Raw genomic sequence first — 20741 nt, forward strand, 5'->3', positions numbered from 1 at the left:
GTTTAAATGTTGGGAGGCTCCAGTGAATCCATTTCAGTCTCTGCAAGAGCCCCCAGTTTTGTTCCCATTCTCGTGGGAAAAGGATTTCAGTTTTTATAATTTTTCCTTTAATGTGAATCACAGCCAACATAAAGTAATATGCAAATCAGAGTTGGTATGAACTATAAATTACACATGGAAAAGCGAATAAAACAGAGACTACCTCAAATTCCAGCAGATAGTCGACTCCACCTGTATGGTTGCAATTTTAGCCACAGTTTATCCAAGCAGAATCCAATCCATTTCCTTCAAGGAATTAGTCAACTCCATAAACAGTGGCTTCTGTGTGTGGTGAAAGCGCTGTGTTGTATTGTGCTGCCACACTGTGTAACCAAGGTTCCATTTGACAATCTTCCCTATGGCACATTTATTTCAGGAACTTTCTCAACTATGAGCTCTTTTCGGTCGTGTAAAGTGTGAATGAAGAGAACGAAGAACAAATGTGGATCGACCGGAACTCCCCTCTCTGCCCTTCTCTCTTTGTCTTCCTGGACAAATGGCTTTCATATTTGAACTTTCTGTTAGTACTTCCAGGTCAAGAGTTACCAGGTCACATGGACCAGTATTTCTTATCATCCAAAAATTATAAATGATCCCTTTACAAGTGATACAAATTCGCAAAAGTTCTTTTCAAACATTTTTGAAAAGAATTACAGATTTCCCAAACATTTTAAAGTAATTACAATTTTTCTTCATTGATTTTGCTTCTGGGTCAAAAGCCGTCATAGTTACCTGAATGATTGGGACCAGAACTTTCAATTCAATCAGAATTCAATTCCTGACCAGGTTTGAATGAACTGATCTCATTCATGACAATGCTGTCATCAGCCAATAAATTAACCCATGTTCCTGTCTTGCGTTTTTTGCCTAAGATTACTTTGAATACTTCAGGGAGGGAAGGTAGGGGGTGAATTTCCTTGTAGCTGTTTTTGCAAAACACCATGTTTACGCAGAGAAATCACGCTACCATCTTCGCGGAACTGTTTCCTCGGATCAGGGTGAGCATTTTGGCATGTTGAACACAGCATTATTGTCTGCTGATGGTAGGGACCTGTGGCCTGCTTTGAACAGTAACTCTTTTTGCTGCTCTCTTCCTCCTTCCCCCTCACACATTGTCGAGTCTCCTTTTTTTAACCTGTTGAGTTTCGTTTTTAGATCTGCCTTGCAGGGTGAGTCACAGCTGAAACAGAACGCCCACACCATTGAGTGTGGCTGATAAAAGGAGTGAGCAAATAAAAGGCTTTAAGCCATCAAAGTGAGGTGTCAAAGGCCCTGATGACATATTTCCAGCATTTTCCCTTTGTTAGTTCAAAGTGTGGGTGGAGCAGGATACTGCGGGATCTTCCTTTCCTGTTAAACATTTACGTGCACTTGAGAATCAAGCCCCATGTAGTATGGGCTGTAGTCTGGAATATTAACCTAATGTTCAGTCTTTGATCTAAAGATTGTGGCAATAGTAAGATGACTCTGAGTCCTCAACTAAAGAGCTGAGGATATCTGTCCCATGTGGAGGTGGGTTGGGGGGGGGGGGGGGGGGGGGGGGGGGGGGGCGGGCAATGTTGAGTGGAGCAGAGAAGCGATACTCAAGAGGCAAGAATTGCAGGAGTGTGGCTATCATGGAGGAGTGTAAGCTTTAAGAAGACTATAGAGATAGGGAGGCCATGAAGGTATTTGAAAACAAGGTTGAGAATTTTTAAACCAGGGCAAATCAGACAGCAACGTAGGGCAAAAAGCACAGGAAAGATGGGTGAATGGAACGAGATGCAAGTTAGGACATAGATTTCATAGAATTTACAGTGCAGAAGGAGGCCATTCGGCCCATCGAGTCTGCGCCGGCTCTTGGAAAGAGCACCCTACCCAAGGCCAACACCTCCACCCTATCCCCATAACCCAGTAACCCCACCCAACACTAAGGGCAATTTTGGACACTAAGGGCAATTTATCATGGCCAATCCACCTAACCTGCACATCTTTGGACTGTGGGAGGAAACCGGAGCACCCGGAGGAAACCCACGCTCACACGGGGAGGATGTGCAGACTCCGCACAGACAGTGACCCAAGCCGGGAATTGAACCTGGGACGCTGGAGCTGTGAAGCAATTGTGCTATCATGGACCACAGAGTTTCAGATGTGCTTACGTTTACAGAGGGCCAATCATGGGAGGACATCCACCCCAATGCCCACAGTCAGTTTGTTGAGAAGTTCACTGAGGTTGACAACATCATTGAGGGACCATCGAGAGACCAGGACCAGAGGGACCACAGCTCAGAATGAATCAATGTGGTTGATAGAGAAAATTGGAATGTTGACAGTGTGATGTGGTAAGACAACTATTTAATGCCTCATGCACCATGGTGACATGTCAGGTGAGGGCCAAACTCTTCAGCCGTTATCGTACCTCAATTGCGCCCGCGAACTGGAGGAATTGCCATGTCCTGTGAATATTCTTGGGTCAGCCATTCAACAAGAGAGCCTCACTCATTTTGCAGCTACCAGGTGAGAAGGGGTGAACTGACTCCCCTCTAGTCAACCTTCTCGATTGGTCACAACAAGGGCTTTAAGTTTCTTTTTCACAAGGAGATGCCTTTTCAAATCCAAATATATTTAATTACTTATGAATGAGCAATAAAGAGCCAATCAAACAAGGTTTTCTTGAGCCACGGACAGAACAAATTAATTAACCACTAAACCTGAGAGCAAAAAAAATAAAAATGAGATGTCACACACACAGGTATCAGGAATAAGGGAAGTTAGAGTTCAATAAGAAGTTAAAAGAACTTACAGTTAAGTGTCCTTTGATTTTCTTTCAAGCATAAATTTTAAACTATGTGGCAAATTAAGATTAGTTGGTATCTTGGATGCAGTCCAAGATACTGCAATTATTAGGCAATCCCAGTTCGCTGGTAGGTTTCTGATGGTTGAATTCTCGAATTAGGTGCCACACACTTTTTCTAAAAGAGAGAGGGGGAGGAAGCAGTTTTTGTGTTTATTTCCTTAGATGAAAATATTCTTACTGGCCCCTGTGCCACTTGCAATCCCTCTGCAATATCTGTGACTGGTCTGTTATATTTCACCCATTGTGTATTTCCAAGGCGTTTTCAGTGGATCTGTATATTTCAGTCATCATTTTAATATCTAGTATTTTGTATTCTAATGTCTCTAACTCAGACAGTGACGGGTTTCAGTGGGTCTCCGAACTGTAGGAAATGTCTCTCTTCACACTCCCCTGAGGGTGACTGGTTTACCTTTTCACCTTCACCTTGGAAGGTGACCTTCCATTTTCAAGTAGTTTGTCCTGTTTCATTTCAAATTGCAAAATTTAAATTCAGTTGAAAGTTGAAAAGTAATATTTTCAAAAATAAAGGGGCATAACCTTATGACAGTACGGGGGAAAAACAGAAAGGAGATGACTGGCTGGTTTGTTGAGCTTGTTCCTCCAAATATTTATGATGCAACTAAGACTCCTTGTCTCCCGGTATACCGTTCCACTGTGATCTTACGGGAAAGGGAAAATAAAGATAATTTTTTGAAAAACCCTTGGGCCAATTCAAGAATAGGAAATCCGGGAAATCCCCTACTCTGACTTCCTGTTCAGCTCAGTGGAGGAGCCACTGGTCGATGGATGGTGGTTCATTTAGTAGTTACATCAATAAGGCTTGCCTGTGAGAATGTCCTGAGATTCCTGCTGGTGCCAACAGGCAGGGAGTGGAGTAGCTCTGCCGAATGCCCACCTTAGTTCAGGTATCATAGATTATCATAGAATTTACAGTGCAGAAGGAGGCCATTCAGCCCATCGAGTCTGCACCGGCTCTTGGAAAGAGCACCCTACCCAAGGTCAACACCTCCACCCTATACCCATAACCCAGTAATCCCACCCAACACTAAGGGCAATTTTGGACACTAAGGGCAATTTATCATGACCAAACCTGCACATCTTTGGACTGTGGGAAGAAACCGGAGCACCCGGAGGAAACCCACGCACACACGGGGAGGATGTGCAGACTCTGCACAGACAGTGACCCAAGCCAAAATCAAAATCGAACCTGGGACCCTGGAGCTGTGAAGTAATTGTGCTATCCACAATGCTACCGTGCTGCCCTGGTATCTGTATGACGAGCGTGGATAGCAATGTAGGCTTTCCACCCTGTCCCGGCAGATTTACCTATGACCTCAAACCGTCAGCCCTGAGTACGGTGTTCTCGCCCTGTGTATCGATCTTCACATACCAACCCCTCCAGAGCCTATCCTTTATAGCTTTTCAAAATGACTACACCTTTGTATGAGTACCTGTTGTAGAATGTTGCAGCTATTTTGTTCTCAAGTTGCAATGCTGCTAACCTGGGTGATTGGCTGAGTTCCCAATCTCTCTATATTCAGACTGTTTCCTAATGTATTCCTCTCGCCCTCAACTAGTACTGATAGTGTTGTCATTTAAAAAGAATACTGCATTGATGAGTATCATGTTGTTATAATGATATAAATCCTTGTAATTATTTAATATGCAAGACACAAGGCACCATCATTCATAAGGGATTGTGTAAACATGTTGGAGGTTCATTTATTAAGACAAGGCATATGCGAATAGTTACACATAGGTATAAAGCTTGAAGATAGCATAGCTGTGTGTGTGCTGCTCAAAGCAAGTGTAAAACTAAGACTGGATCGCAGGATATACTTCCTTTCTTTAAAAAAAATAAATTTAGAGTTTAGAATACCCAATTATTTTCTCCCAATTAAGGGACAATTTAGCATGGCCAATCCACCTACCTTGCACATCTTTGGGTTGTGGGGGTGAAACTCAGGCAGACACGGGGAGAATGTGTAAATTCCACACAGACTGTGACCCGGGGCTGGGATTGAAACCGGGTCCTTGGTGCTGTGAGGCAGGAGTGCTAACCACTGTGCCACTGTGCTGCCCTATATTTCCTTTCTAGTGATGTTATGCTGCTACCCCTTAAAAACAAATGACAACAATTCCATGCCGTTGTTTTATTACTGGGAATCCCACACCCTGTCAGGGACACAATCCACCCCTGCCCTTTATTGATTTAAAAAAAAATTACAATGCCCAATTCATTTTTTTCCACTTAAGAGGCAATTTAGTGTGGCCAATCCCCCTACCCTGCACATCTTTTTGGGTTGTTGGGGGCGAAACCCATGCAAACACGGGGAGAATCTGCAAACTCCACACGGACTGTGACCCAGAGCCGGGATCGAACCTGGGACCTCGGCGCCGTGAGGCCGCAGTGCTAACCACCGTGCTGTCCTGCCCTTCACTGATGACACAAAGATGCGCTGGCTAGCATGAGTTCCTCAAGATGGTTCAGTCCCCAGTCTTGACCAAGTCATTGGGCAGGGGAAGAGGTAAGAGGGCAGGAAATGTCACCTTAAAAGAGGGGAATGAAGTGAGGGCCATCATCTTTTGCAGGAGCAGCTATCCAGTTGAAGCAATGTTGGAAGGGACATCTTTCAGATGAAACATTGAGCTGAGCCACCAACAGCCCACTCTGATCCAATGGAACTGTATCTAAATAGGAAAGTTTTTCCCAGTGCCCTCTCAATATTTATGCCTCATCCAAAATCGCTATCTGGCAATTACCACATTGCAACTTCAGGAAGCTTGCTGTACACAAATTGGCTGATGTGTTTCCTACATTACAGCAGTGGTTGCAATTCCAAAAGTACGAAATGGTCTTTGAAGTGCTTTGGGGCATCCTGAGGCTGTAAAAGGTGCTATATAAATGTTAGTATTTATCTTTTTACATGAGAGAGCTTACAATCAGGGAACACTGTATGGGCGGAGTGAAGAGAAATAAATTAAAAATTCAGGCTTCATCTCCCTCAGTGATTTCCTGGGGTTTTAAATATTGCACATATACAAGTGGGGAGACGGCATTGGCTCTGGGATTCACTGAATTTGTGCGGAAAGTGTTTTTTTGCGATTCCAGTGACAGGGTGAAAAAAAACTGGTTGCCTGGAGAGCCAGGAAAATGAGGAAAGGTTTCTGGAGAAATGAGTCATCTCCTGATTACACAAGTCAAAACACGTCAGTTAAAGAGCACACAATGAATACATGCCAAGACATTTAACACAGCCAGGTGAATACCAACAATACTGTCCTGGCTGCTCTGTACCATAGGTATTCATGCCCCTTTGAGGAATTTGACACAGTACAAAGTAAATTCCCTGCCTCTTTCAGACCTGTCGCATGACCAGAAAGTTAATAGGAGGAGGAGACGAGAAAGGTCACGGTCAACGGGGGCAAGGGACGCAGCCCCCTTCAGTTCCCCTCATGGTCACACATAAAAAAGCCTGATTTAGATAATACACTTTTTCTTTATTCCTCCTTCCAAAACAGACAATTTCACATTTTCCCACATTGTACTCCATTTGCCAGAATTTTGCCCACTCACTTAACCTGTCTGTATCCCTTTGTATCCTCATAATGTCCTCTTCACAACTTACTTTCCTACCTATCTTTGTGTCTCCAGCAAATTTAGCAACTATACCTTCAGTCCCTTCATTTGAGTCATTTATATAAATTGTCAAAACTTGAGGCCCAGCACTGATCCCTATGGCTCACCAATCGTTACATCCCGCCAATCAGAAAATTACCCACTTATGCCTATTCTATTTCCTGTTGCTAGCCAGTCCTCTATCCATGCCAATATGTTACCCCCTCCACCATGAGCTTTTATTTTCTGCAATAACCTTTGATGTGGCACTTTATCAAATGCCTTCTGGAAATCTCAATACAGCACATCCAGTTCCCCTTTATCCACAGCACACATGAAACCTTCAAAGAACTACAATAAATTGGTTCAACATGATTCTCCTTTCACAAAACCATGTTGAGTCTGCCTGATTACTTTGACTTTTTCTAAGTGCCCTGCATCTTTAATAATAGCTTCTAACATTTTCCCTATTACAGATGTAGTTTCTTGCTTTCTGTCTCCCCCCCCCCCCTTTTTGAATAAAGGAGTTACATTTTCTGTTTTCCAATCTAATGGAATCTTAATGAACTAGTGAATTAAAAAAAATTAAAACCAACGTATCAAATATCTCACTCACCACTTCTGTTAAGACCCGAGGATGAAGTCCATCAGGATCAGGGAATTGTCAGCACACAGTTTGCTAAATACCATTTTCCTGGTGATTGCAATTTTCTTGAGTTCCCCTCTCTCTTCCAATTCCTGATTCACAGCTATTTCAGGGGTGTTACTTGTATCCTCGGTAGTGAACATGGTGCAAAATACCGGTTCAATTCATCTGCCATCTGCTCACTTTCCATTATCAATTCTCCAGACTAATTTTCTATAGGACCACACTCAATCTTCTCTTTTGCAAACATCTATAGAAACTCTTACTATGTATCTTTATATTTCCAGCTAGCTTTCTTTCGTAGTCTAATCTTTTCCTCCTTATTATTCTTTTGACCATTTTTCACACTTTTTTATGTCTGTCCAATCTTCTGATCTTCCACTCACCTTTTCACAATTATATTTTTTCAGTAAGCTTGATACTATTTTTAACTGTTTTGGTTAACCACAGATGGTGGATGCGCCCCTTGTTTCTTTCTTGTTGGAATGTATCTATTCTGTGCATTCTGAAATATCCCTTTTGTCTGACCTATCCTTTTACCTATTTTGCCAGTGCCCTACTTTCACGCCCTCATAATTGCCTTTATTTAAATTTAAAATACTTGTCTTAGACACACTTTCTCCCCCAAATTGAAAATATAATTCACCCATATTATGATTGCTGCTACCTTGGAGCACCTTCACTAAGAGCCATTAATTAATTCTATTTTATTGCACAATGGCAGATCTAGTGTCGCCTGCACTCTGTGTTGTTCCCCTCCTGCTTACCCTGAGATTGAAAATTCCTGACTCAAAATGGACATTTCATTGGTCCGTCCTGCCCATGATGGTTTCCTCGGCAGGCGGGACCAGAAGATTTATGCTTAAGAAACTATTCCAAAAATATTCTGTGACCTCCTCATCCAGACAACCCTTTGCCCAACTTATTTTTGCAGTCTACATGTTGTCACGTGAGAGTACCCTTTAAGAAATGGGTGTTTAAGAAATGTACCTTTAAGAAATGATGCTGGTCATGTTACTGGAGTGGTGTCAGAGTGTGGGTGGAGCTGAGCTCTACTTCTGCTTTTTAAAATTTCAGTTTGAGAAAAGCTTTGGGGTGTCTGTGAGCTGCACTGATGTTGATCTCTGCCATGAAGGACTATCTCTTAATCATTTGGTGAATTCAGAAGAATTATAAATGTTTTCAGTCTTGAATGTAAACCCTGATGTTCTCCTGTTTGGAGGTTTGTTAAGTCTTTTGGATGTTAAAAGAACAGCATACAGATTACTTAGTGTTGTATTCTTTGGGGGTGTATTTGATTTACTGGTTGCTAAGATGTTCACTGTTTGTTTTAGAAAGGTTAACTTGAGTTCATAGAATAAACATTGCTTTGTTTTAAAAACCACTGGTCCATTTTCTGCTGTACCACACCTGTAGAGTGAGCCGTGTGCTCCCCAAACCACAATCTATTAAAAGTTGTGGGTCAGGTGAACTCCATGATACACTTTGGGATTCTCTAAGCCCTGACCCATAACAATGTAGATTAAAATCCACCATGATTATCGCTGTACCTTTCCGACAAACTCTCGTTATCTCATTATTTATTACTTTACACGTCCTACCATGTGGGTATTATTAGGGGGCCCATTACCATTCCCACAAGTGACTTCTTGCCTTTATCATTTCTCATCTCTACCCAAACTGCTTCTATATCCTGGTTTCCTGGATTTAGGTCATCCCTCTTTATTATGCTAATACCATAATTAATTAATAGAGCCACCCCTTCACCTTTTCCTAAATGTCATGTACCCTTCAACATCCAGGTCCCAATCTATGTCACCCTGCAGCCATGTCTCTTTAATGGTTATCAGATCGTACCTATTTATTTCTATTTGTGCAACCAGTAAATCCTGTTGATGAGAACCTTTAGTTTTTGTTCTTTATTATTTTTGTAACTTCCAGCCTTATTTTCTGAGATACTGTTAGATTTATATGCTCTGTCCCTTCCTGTCACCTCCTGTTTATCCTTTCTCATATTGAGACCTTTCTCTCTTGCCTTGTCTCTACTCTTTGATTTTCCACATCTTTCCAAGTTAAATCTCTTTGATTTTGTTTAAAATCCTCTCTACTTCTGTAGTTATGTGGTTCGCTAGAACCTCAACCCCAGCACCGTTCAGGTGCAGACAGTGCCAACGGTATAATCACCCCTTTCCCCAGTACGAGTGCCAATACCCTACAAAATGGATTTTCCACATCTTTCCAAGTTTGATCCCTTTGATTTTGTTTAAAATCCTCTCCAGCTTTTTTCTTTAAATATTTTTTATTCTCTTCCTTTTTCACAATTTACTCCCAAATTTACACCCAACAATAAACAATAATGAGTAACGAATGTAATGTCAATCCCCATATCAATAACAACAATCCCATCTTCCCACCAAACCCCAGGCATTAGCCCGCATGTTAACATAAACAGATGACAAAAAAGAATCAGGAATCACCCATAGTCACCATTAACACATACAGTCCCTCTACCCCCAACCCTCCCAGCAGCCCCCCCTAATGTTCGATGTGATCCAATTCTCGAAAGTTCATAATGAATAATGACCATGAATTGTAGAATCCCTCCATCCTTCCCCTCAGTTCAAATTTGACCTTTTCAGGCATCAAGAGTGCTAGCAGGTCCCCCCGCCACGATAGGGCACAGGGTGGAGAGGTTGATCTCCACCCTAACAGGATCTGCCTTCAGGCGATCAACGAGGTGAAGGCTACAACATCTGCCTCCGTGCCCATTTCCAACCCCGGCTGTTCCGACACACCAAATATGGCCTCCCGAGGGCCCGGGTCCAGTTTCACGTGCACCACTTTAGAGGTTACCCTAAACACCACCTTCCAGTAATACTCCAGCTTTGGACAGGATCAAAACATATGGGCATGGTTTATGGGCTCCCCCGCAATATTCACACACATCTTCTACCCACTCAAAGAGCCGGCTCATCCTCACCCTTGTAAGGGGTGCTCTATACACCACGTTCAGCTGTATCAGCCCCAACCTCGCACACGAGGTGGAGGCGAACACCCTCCGGAGCACCTTACACCAGAACCCCTTCTCCAAACCATCTCCCAACTCTTCCTCCCACTTTGCCTTGATCCGTTCTAGCGGCACCTTCTCCCCCTACAAAATAGCCCCGGACCGCCGATACTACCCCTTCTCCAGTCCCCCTGTCGTCAGCACCTCCTCCAGCAATGTGGAGGCCGGCTCTACTGGGAAGCTCTGTATCTCCTTTCTGGCAAAGTCTCAAACCTGCATGTATCTAAATATTTCTCCCTGCTTCAGCCCATACTTCAATTCCGCAAAAGGACCCCCAAGAAACAAATCTTTCAGTGTCCTAATTCCTTTCCCCTCCCATCTCTGAAAATTTCCATTCCACTTCCCTGGCTCAAATCTATGGTTCCCCCGAATCGGCATTTCCCTTGACCCTTCCCCCAACCCGAAGTGCTGACGAAACTGCCTCCAAATTCTCAATGTAGCTATTACTACCAGACTCCCTGAGTATCTCCCCGGGGCTACCGGGAATGGCGCTGTTGCTAGCGCCTTCAATCCCGACCCCTTACCCAAACTCTCCTCCATTCTGACCCATTGGAAGTCAACCTCTCTGACCCAGCTCCGCACCTTCTCCACATTGGTCGCCCAGTAGTAATACATCAGGTTCGGAAGACCCAAACCCCCTGCCTGCCTTCCTCTCTGTAGTAGCACCTTTTTAATTCTGGTCACCTTTCCTCTCCATATGAACGAGGTAATCATCCCTTCAATTTCTCTAAAAAATGCCTTTGGCAGGAAAATCAGCAGGCATTGAAAAATAAACAGGAATCGCGGCAGCACATTCATTTTAACCGCCTGTACCTGACCCGCCAGTGATAGAGGGAGACCATCCCACCTTGCCAGATCAGCTTTCACTCTCCCCACCAAACTAGAAATGTTAAACCTCTCCAGCTTTGAGCAGCTATTCAGAACCCTGGTGCCGGGCAGACAACTCATCGACCAGAACTCAGGCTCTTGACTGCAGAGAACTGCATCTACCCCCTGACTATACTGTCTCCCATCACTACCACATTCATCTTCACTCCCCCATTTGAATGTCATCCTTCACCACGGTGACATGGTCAGTCCACTCATTCGCCTTTCAGTCCTTCTCCACATCCACCCCGCAAACACCCCATACCTTTTGGACAAAGCTGGTGCACACTGATGCCACTGTGTGTCGATGATGGAGGGAGCGGATGTGGGAGGTGTTGGAGAGCATCTGGCACCTTCCTGCCTCTGCCCCAGTTAAGTTTGGGGTGGGAAGGTCTTTGAATGATCTTCATGTCCTGCCACAAACTGAGGTCATTAAGTGGATAATGCCCAGCCAAGGACTTTATCCCGCTGCCCATGGTTTCAACTGGTGGACGAGTTGCAATGCGGGGAGCTGAAACGGCAAACCCTAGTAAGTTTCCTTGCTTGCTCCCAAGGAAACAGACGGCCTTTGGACAAAGGAACTCAATGCCTGATCTGGAAGGGGATTGGCAGGGGTGGTGGTGCTGCCTTTGCTGTTGACCCCTGATGTACCCTCAATAATGACACGAGAGAGTGTACTCGTAAACGAAGGCTTTAATAAGCAGAGAACTTCGCCAGCCAGAGAGATGAGAGCTCACTGAGCGCCGCCCACAGGACGTTACCTTATATCCGGAACCCTGGGAGGTGGAGCCAGAGGCGGAGTGCCCCAGGGTTCCAAACCCGGTCTTAAAGGGGCATTACATGCATCGGTCTTAAAGGCACATTACCCATTCATCACAACCCCTCCCCTTTTTTCTGCGATGCCCACCCTGTGACCTGTGACCTCCATCCTGCCCTCACTCACCTGAAGCCTGGCCCCCATCTGATCCTGGGCCTCTGGTGGGTGTATTGCCTGCCAGTGCCGCCACTTCCACTAGTACTATTGGAATGAACAACTGTCAGCTGCTGATTGACTGCAGCTCTCGTGGGGGAGAACAGGGCATGTGGGGCGTGTACCGTAATCCAGTCACTGGTCACTTTAGTGCCTGATTGGCACTCAAAATGGCTGGCCTTCCCCCAAGGAGGTGCTAAGGAGCTCATGCCAACTTTCCGGATGGCAGGCGAGACCCACAGTAATTACTGCCCAGTGTGGGGAAGTGTGTGATTCTTCATTTCAGTAGGAATAGAGAAGCAGAATATTTTTGAAAGGGGTGTGAAACTTTTAAATGTTGATGCTCAAACAGAATTAGGTGTATTGTACAAGAAACACAGAAAGTTAACATGCAGGGACAGCAAGCAATTAGAAAGACAAATGGCGGGCGGCACAATGGTTAGCACTGCTGCTTCACCGTGCTGAGAGCCTAGGTTCGATCCCGGCCCCGGGCCGCTGTCCATGTGGAGTTTACACATTCTCCCTGTATCTGTGTGGGTCTCACCCCCACAACCCACAAAGATGTGCGGGGTAGGTGAATTGGCCACGCTAAATTGCCCCTTAATTGGAAACAAAATTGTGTACTCTAAATTTTAAGAAAAGAAAGACAAATGGCATGTTGTCATTATTGCAAGGGGACTGGAGTACAGGACTAAAGAAGGCTTCACCAAATTGTATAGGCCTTTGGTGAGAATACACTTTGACTATTTTATACAATTCCAGTCTCCATACCTGAGGAAGGTTACTCTGGAATTGGTATGGCAAATATTCATGGGAATATTTTCTGGGATTTGAGGGTGGTCCTATGTTGAAAAGCTACATAAATTGAACCTATATTCTCTGGAGTTTAGAAAAATAAGAGGTGATATTATTTTAAACATTCAAGATTATGAAAGGGTTTGACAGAGTTGGAACAGTGGTTGTTTCCCCTGGCTGGGGTATATAGAACACAGAGACAGTTTCAGGATAAGGGAGCCTATCATTTAGAACTGAGAGGAGAAATTTCTTCACTCAAAGGGGCTGCACATCTTTGGAATTCTCTACCGCAGAGAGTTGTGGAGCCACCATTGTTTAGTCTGTTCAAGAATGAGATAGACAGATCTTTGATCTCTGAGGATGGGAAGTTTGAATTGAGGCAGTTGGGCCATGATCACATTGAATGGCAGAGGAGGCCCGAGTGATCAGATAGTCTATTCCTACTCCAGTTTATGTCCTTCTGTTCTTAAAGTGCAACCATTCATAGTGAAACAGTAGATAATGCACATGTGGGAGTACACCACATCTTATCTCTAACTTTCTTTCCAATGGGCGGCACGGTGGCCCAGTGGTTAGCGCTGTTGCTTCACAGCGCCAGTGACCCAGATTTGATTCCCGGCTTGGTCACTGTCTGTGCGGAGCCTGCACGTTCTCCCCAGACTAGGTAAATTGAACATTCTGAATTCTCCCTCAGTGTACCCCAATAGGCGCCATAGTGTGGCGACTAGGTGATTTTCACAGTAAATTCATTGCAGTGTGAATATAAGCCTACTTGTGACACTAATAAAGATTAGTATTATTATTAAATCACCCTTCATTTCACAATTACTTTTGAGGACAAAATGAGCAAGACCTTCATTTTGACCACAAATATCTGAAACATAATTATAGTGTACCTGTTCTACTGAGACAGTGCCTGAGACAATGGGGCTTTGGTCAATTTTTCTTGTTTCTTCCACCTTCTATGCAAGCCTCCAGTCCCTTCCCTGTGATGTCCCCACACGAAAGCTGGCAGCCAGTCAGCGGCTGACAGATGTTCATTGCAGGCATCATCAGTGGAAACGGTGACAGTTGCAGGCAATGCTCCCAACACAGGCCCAGATTTGACATCAACATCATCAATTAAAATCAACAGAACTTGCCTCATGCGAATGATAGCATGAGTGAAGCAGTTCTTTAATGCAGCACTGTCTTTGTATGTTTCCCAAAGTCAGCTGGACTTGGCCGGACAACTCAACCATATTTGTGGGTTCATAGCAGTAGTTTTGGCCCATAGGTTGAAGTACCTGGAAATTCGGGCGTGTGAAGACAACTACTGCTATGGGCCTGAGATGTCTCCTTTGCGAAAATGGTCACTGGTTTTGAGATGTTTCATTACTGTCCAAAAACAACAGTCAGAATGTCCATGCCTCTGAACCCTCACCAATGCCACTCCCCCATATATAAATGATAAAGGGACTTATCTTTATTCAGCCTTTGATTTATTACTGCCTTATCCTCCAAATGGAAATGGGGCTTGTTGCAAGGCCAAAGGTCCTGTCTTTCTGGGTGCCTTTCAGAATCGATTCCCTTCCATCACGAGGGCAGTAAAATGAGGTGGTCGAACACTTGTGTTATTGCCACATTAGTAGGCATGACTGTCTCTTGCTTGCAAGCATTCAAGCCCAACTCTCAGTGGAGATCCGCGGTTAATCGCTTGGCAATGTAGAAGAAGCAGAGACCCAGCGTCATTGCCTCTCTCCCTCCTTTCATTTCCTTTATATCCAGTAACACCAAGTGGTACCTAACGCCCAGCCAGCCACAGGCCGGTGATGTAATCTCCTGTTGGGTAGAAATTTCCCGAGGCTTCCCAGCTCATGGGCTACCTTCATAGAACTCTGGTAAGGTACCTTTGTAGAATTCTGATTCACATCAGAGGAAGCGCGGAAGGAAATGGCTGCAGCTGAATATGATTACTTGGCAATGCATTTCAGCTGATTTAACGACACAGTTGCCCTTAGCTTGAACATGCCGTATCTCATTGTCCTCAATGATGCTGGAGAGGGACTGAAATGCGTCTCAGTACTGAGGGGAAGACATTGAGCAGAGTTGCAATGATAAACACTTTTCGCATGTCCATAAAGACATGAAAGAAACAAAAAAGTGTGTAAATAAAACCTTACTTAATGCTTATTTCTGTGTCTCATGCCAACACATTATAGCTGTTGGTGTTTGTGCCATGGTCCACGCTGATGTGACCTCTGCTGCACTCAGCCTGCTGACTATTCTATAAAGGTGTTCCCAAGACATGGATTATGTACCCAGGAAATGTATAAGGTCTTTCAATGTTTAATATTTTAGAACTACACATGAATGGCAGAAAAATGATTCAATAATTACACTAACTATGTTCAAACAGCAAAATTCACAAAAGAAGCAAGGAAAAGATTGCTGATGCTGCTACTCAGAAACAGAAAACTCTGGAAGCATTCAGCACAACAATGTTGCCTGAATGTCTCCAGGATTTCCTGTTCATTTGTTTTCAACTTTTTTTCTGCATTAAAAAGTTATTTTTCTTTGACACTGGATGACTTTCAATCCATCAGTGTCTGGTCTTTGAAACCCTGTCCTGCTGCCAGTCTGATAAAATGGGCCATTCTCAAAGATGGCCATTCCAATCAACCACAGCTGTGTGAGACTATAAAACAGCAAACATGGCAGAGAAAGACTAGAACTGTGTGTGGTAGTCGGTATTAGAGGTATTACGGTACCCTGTAATGCTGTAAGACCATTGGTGTAGGAGGTACTGTTTTCATTGGTTAAGCCTGCCTGCTGGTTCCGCCTAGTTAGGTGGAATATAAGAGCCCGTGTCTCCCCAGCAGCTGCCATTTGTACCCGCGCTGCTGGGGGAAACATCTAGTGTAATAAAGCCTTCAATTGTCTCCAATCTCGCTTCTGGAGTTATTGATCGAGCATCAATTTATTACACTGGATTTTAAAGAATGGAGCTCCGAATCAAGCCGAAGTGTCTACAACTCAGCCCCCACGTGGCAAACTCAGCGGCAACCTTAAAGCACTGGCTGGTGTGTTTCAATGGATATCTCAGGATGGCCACAATTACACCCATGGAGGACCAGAAAATGCAAGTTCCGCACTCGCGGGTGAGCCCAGAGATCTACACTCTCATCGAGGACGCGGACGATTTCGAGGCTGCAATGAATCTGCCGAAAGGACACTATATTCGCCTTGTAAACCAGGTCTACGCCCGACATCTACTAGCGACGAGGCGACAAATCCCTGGGGAATCGCTGGGGAGTTCTACCGTGCGCTCCTGGTGTTGGGGAGGAACTGTAACTGCCCGCAAGTTTCGGCCAGCGACCACACAGAACTTTTGATCCGGGACGCATTTGTTGCAGGTATGCTGTCCTCCAAAATCCGCCAGCGAATGCTGGAGAAAGAGACACTAGGCCTCAAGGAGGCACGGGCCCTTGCTAGCTCCCTGGATGTGGCCTCCTGAAACGCCCGTGCTTACGTCCCCAACCGCGCGGCAGCCCCTTGGGCAGCGTGGAACCCCCCCGCGACCGATTCCGATGCATCCCCCATCCCCCCACAAGCTTGTGCTGTGAGACTGCCAGGCAACCCCGGGGGGGGGGGCCCGCTGCTATTTTTGCGGGCAAGCCAAGCACCCCGACAGCGCTGTCCGGCCCGCTCATCCCTCTGCAAAGGATGCGGCAAAAGGGGCCACTTCATGGCGGTATGCCAGGCCCGGGTGGTCACTGCGGTCTCCGGAGGCGAATCATGACCGCCACCACAACCCTCTCCACGGGCCACGTACGGCCAGCGGGCGCCGCCATCTTCCTCCTTCAGGGCCACGAGTGGCCTCCGGGCGCCGCCATCTTGTCTCTCGGACACCACGTGTGATGGATGGGCGCTGCCATCTTGTGCACCCCTAGCCATGTGCGACCAGTTGGACCCACCATCTTGGCTGGACTCTCAGGACCCCGACTCGGATGATCACACACCACCCGAGGAAAACATCCAACTTCGGCCACGACTAGCCTCAGTGACCCTGGACCAGTCTCGGCCCATAATACTCTCGACTGCAACGACGACCGTGCTCATCAATGGGCATGAAACATCCTGTCTGATCGACTCTGGGAGCACGGAGAGCTTCATACACCCCAACACCGCAAGGCGCTGTTCTCTCCCCGTTCACCAGTTAACCAAAAAATCTCCCTGGCCTCTGGGTCTCATTCAGTGGAGATCAAGGGGTTCTGCATCGCGAACCTCACGGTCCAGGGAAGGGAGTTTAAAAATTACCGGCTCTGCATCCTTCCTCACCTCTGCGCTGCCACACTCCGAGGGTTAGATTTTCAATGCAACCTCCAAAGCTTAACCTTTAAATTCGTCGGCCCTATACCCACCCTCACTGTCTGCAGCCTCGCGATCCTCAAGGTCGATCCGCCTTCCCTGTTTGCGAACCTCACCCCGGAATGCAAACCCGTCGCCACCAGGAGCAGACGGTACTGTGCCCAGGACTGGACCTTTATTAGGTCGGAGGTCCAGCGATTATGGAGGGAAGGTGTCATTGAGGCTAGCAACAGTCCCTGGAGAACTCAAGTAGCGGTTGCAAAGACCGGGGAGAAGCATAGACTGGTCATCGATTATAGCCAGACCATCAACAGGTATACACAGCTTTACGCATACCTTCTCCCCGCATATCCGATTTGGTCAACAGGATCGCACAATACAAGGTCTTTTCCACGGTGGATCTAAAGTCCACCTACCACCAGCTCCCCATCCACCCTAGCGACCGCAAATACACTGCTTTCGAAGCAGATGGGCGGCTCTACCACTTCCTAAGGGTTCCCTTCGGTGTCACTAATGGAGTCTCGGTCTTCCAACGAGAGATGGACCGAATGGTTGACCAGTACGGTTTGCGGGCCACGTTTCCGTACCTCGATAATATCACCATCTGCGGCCACGACCAGCAGGACCACGACACTAACCTCCGAAACTTCCTCCATACCACAAAATGCTTAATCTCACATATAACAAGGATAAATGCGTGTTCAGCACTGACCGTCTAGCCATCCTCGGCTACGTAGTGCATGATGGAGTTATAGGCCCAGACCCTGAACGCATTCGTCCCCTCATGGAGTTCCCCCTCCCTCGCTGCTCCAAGGCCCTGAAACGCTGCCTGGGATTTTTCTCTTATTATGCCCAGTGGGTCCCCAACTATATGGACAAGGCCCGCCCGCTAATCCAATCCACGGTTTTCCCCTGTCGACAGAGGCCCGCCAGGCCTTCAACCACATCAAAGCGGACATTGCAAAGGCCATTATGCACGCCATCGATGAGTCCCTCCCCTTCCAAGTCGAGAGCGACGTTTCCGACATAACTCTTGCAGCCACCCTCAACCAAGCGGGCAGACCCGTGGCCTTCTTCTCACGCACCCTCCACGCTTCAGAAATCCGCCATTCCTCAGTTGAAAATATGGCCCAGGCCATAGTAGAAGCTGTGCGGCATTGGAGGCATTACCTGGCCTGCAGGAGATTCACTCTCCTCACTGATCAACGGTCGGTGGCCTTCATGTTCGATAATGCACAGCGGGGCAAGATAAAGAACGACAAGATCTTACGGTGGAGGATCGAACTCTCCACCTACAACTATGAGATCTTATATCGTCCCGGGAAGCTAAACGAGCCTCCTGATGCCCTATCCAGCGGCACATGTACCAACGCACAAGTGGACCGCCTCCGAGCCCTCCACGAGGACCTCTGCCACCCGGGGGTCACTCGATTCTTCCATTTCATTAAAACCCGCAACCTGCCCTACTCCATCGAGGAGGTCAGGACAGCCACCAGGAACTGCCAAATCTGCGCGCAGTGCAAGCTGCACTTCTACAGGCCAGAGAAAGCGCACCTGCGCCTCAGTATGGACTTCAAAGTCCCTCCCCTCCACTGACCGCAACACGTACTTCCTAAACATGGTTGACGAGTACTCCCGGTTCCCATTCACCATTCCTTGCCCCGACATGACTGCAGCCACCGTCATAAAAGCCCTCCACAGCATCTTTATGCTGTTCGGTTTCCCCGCCTACATACACAGCGAAAGGGGGTCCTCCTTTATGAGCGACGAACTGCGTCAATTCCTGCTCAGCAAGGGCATTGCCTCGAGCAGGACGACCAGTTACAACCCCCGGGGAAACGGACAGGTAGAGAGGGAGAACAGAATGGTCTGGAAGACCGTCCTACTGGCCCTACGCTCCAGGAATCTCCCAGTCTCCCGCTGGCAGGAGGTCTTCCCGGATGCCCTCGTCTCCATCCGGTCACTGCTGTGTACCACGAGCAACCAACACCTCACAAACGTCTCCTTGTCTTCCCTATGATGTCCTCCACCGGGACCTCGTTCCCAACCTGGCTGGCAACTTCTGGACCATTTTGCTCCGCAAACACGTGCGGGCACACAAGTCGGACCCATTGGTCGAGAGGGTCCATCTCCTCCACGCTCACCCTCAGTACACCTACGTGGCGTACCCCAACGGCCGATAGGAGATGGTCTCCCTACGGACCTGGCGCCCGCTGGATCCCCACACACACCCCCACCACCAATCCCACCCTCCCTCCCACCGACGCAGCCCACAGCCGCCCCCTTCCTAGGTGGATCGGTTCTCCCACCAGTCCCGTCTAGGGGTGATGAAGCTGCTGAAGAAGCCGAAGCCACGCTGCCGGAGCCACAGATGCCCGAGCCGGCGCCTGCATCACCACCGAAGCTATGACGATCGCAGAGGACGACCTGAGCCCCCGATCGACTAATTGCTTCATTCTGAACTGTAAATAAATTTTGTAAATAGTTGCGATGTAACGAGGCAAAACCACTGTACTGATGTATACTGGGTACCTCCATAACCTTAACCTCTACCACTGTGTAATGCGAGGCCACCACCCCCGCCGGACTCTTTTTTTTAACAGGGGGTGAATGTGGTAGTCGGTATTAGAGGTATTACGGTACCCTGTAATGCTGTAAGACCATTGGTGTAGGAGGTACTGTTTTCATTGGTTCAGCCTGCCTGCTGGTTCCACCCAGTAAGGCGGAGTATAAGAGCCCGTGTATCCCCAGCAGCTGCCTTCTGTACCTGCACTGCTGGGGGAAACATCTAGTGTAATAAAGCCTTCAATTGTCTCCAATCTCGCTTCTGGAGTTATTGATCGAGCATCACTGTGCATGCTCAACATTGGAAGCAAACTCAGCAATTTGAAAATGGACTTTGCTGGACCAAATACATAGCTGCTACAGGTCACATGCCTTACAAGTTGGCTATAGTTCTGCAAACCTTCAACAGTAATTATATACAAAGCTCAGGTCTCTTCCTTGTGGAATTTCAAACCAATTAATGAAACAAGAGAGCAACAGATGGTCTGTTGAAAGACATCAAAACTCATTAGACCTGCAGATGTGTTAATAGCTTATCTATCTCGTAAAGTGAATAATGGATTTTGACCAGGAACATTGAAACAGATTGTGAACCTGAGACTGATTCATGGACACCACATGACCTAAGCACCTTTAGTCTTTGGAAAGTTTTAATGTTACATTTCTGGATTCCAAAATCAGTCTGCTGATTAACATCCAGCCTGTCAACACCAAAGCAGGACTCCAGACTCAAGTCTAAGCCTCCGTGAAGCCTGACTCCCTGGAAGACTCCTGCCATTACCTGTAGAGCAGACCAAGGCTGTGTCTGAACCTCATCGTGCTGTGTCATCACCGACCTTAAAGGAATTATGCCGCTTCTGTTTTCAGCCAGCTTGTCAAACCTGTCTGAACGTTAACCCCTATATGAGCCCTCACTGAACTCTGACCATCATGTGAATTAATATCCATGGGCGGGATTCTCCGGCCGCGTTCACCCAGCGACTGGTG

Source organism: Scyliorhinus torazame, chromosome 1 (assembly GCF_047496885.1).
Source record: "Scyliorhinus torazame isolate Kashiwa2021f chromosome 1, sScyTor2.1, whole genome shotgun sequence".
Lineage (NCBI taxonomy): Eukaryota > Metazoa > Chordata > Chondrichthyes > Carcharhiniformes > Scyliorhinidae > Scyliorhinus > Scyliorhinus torazame.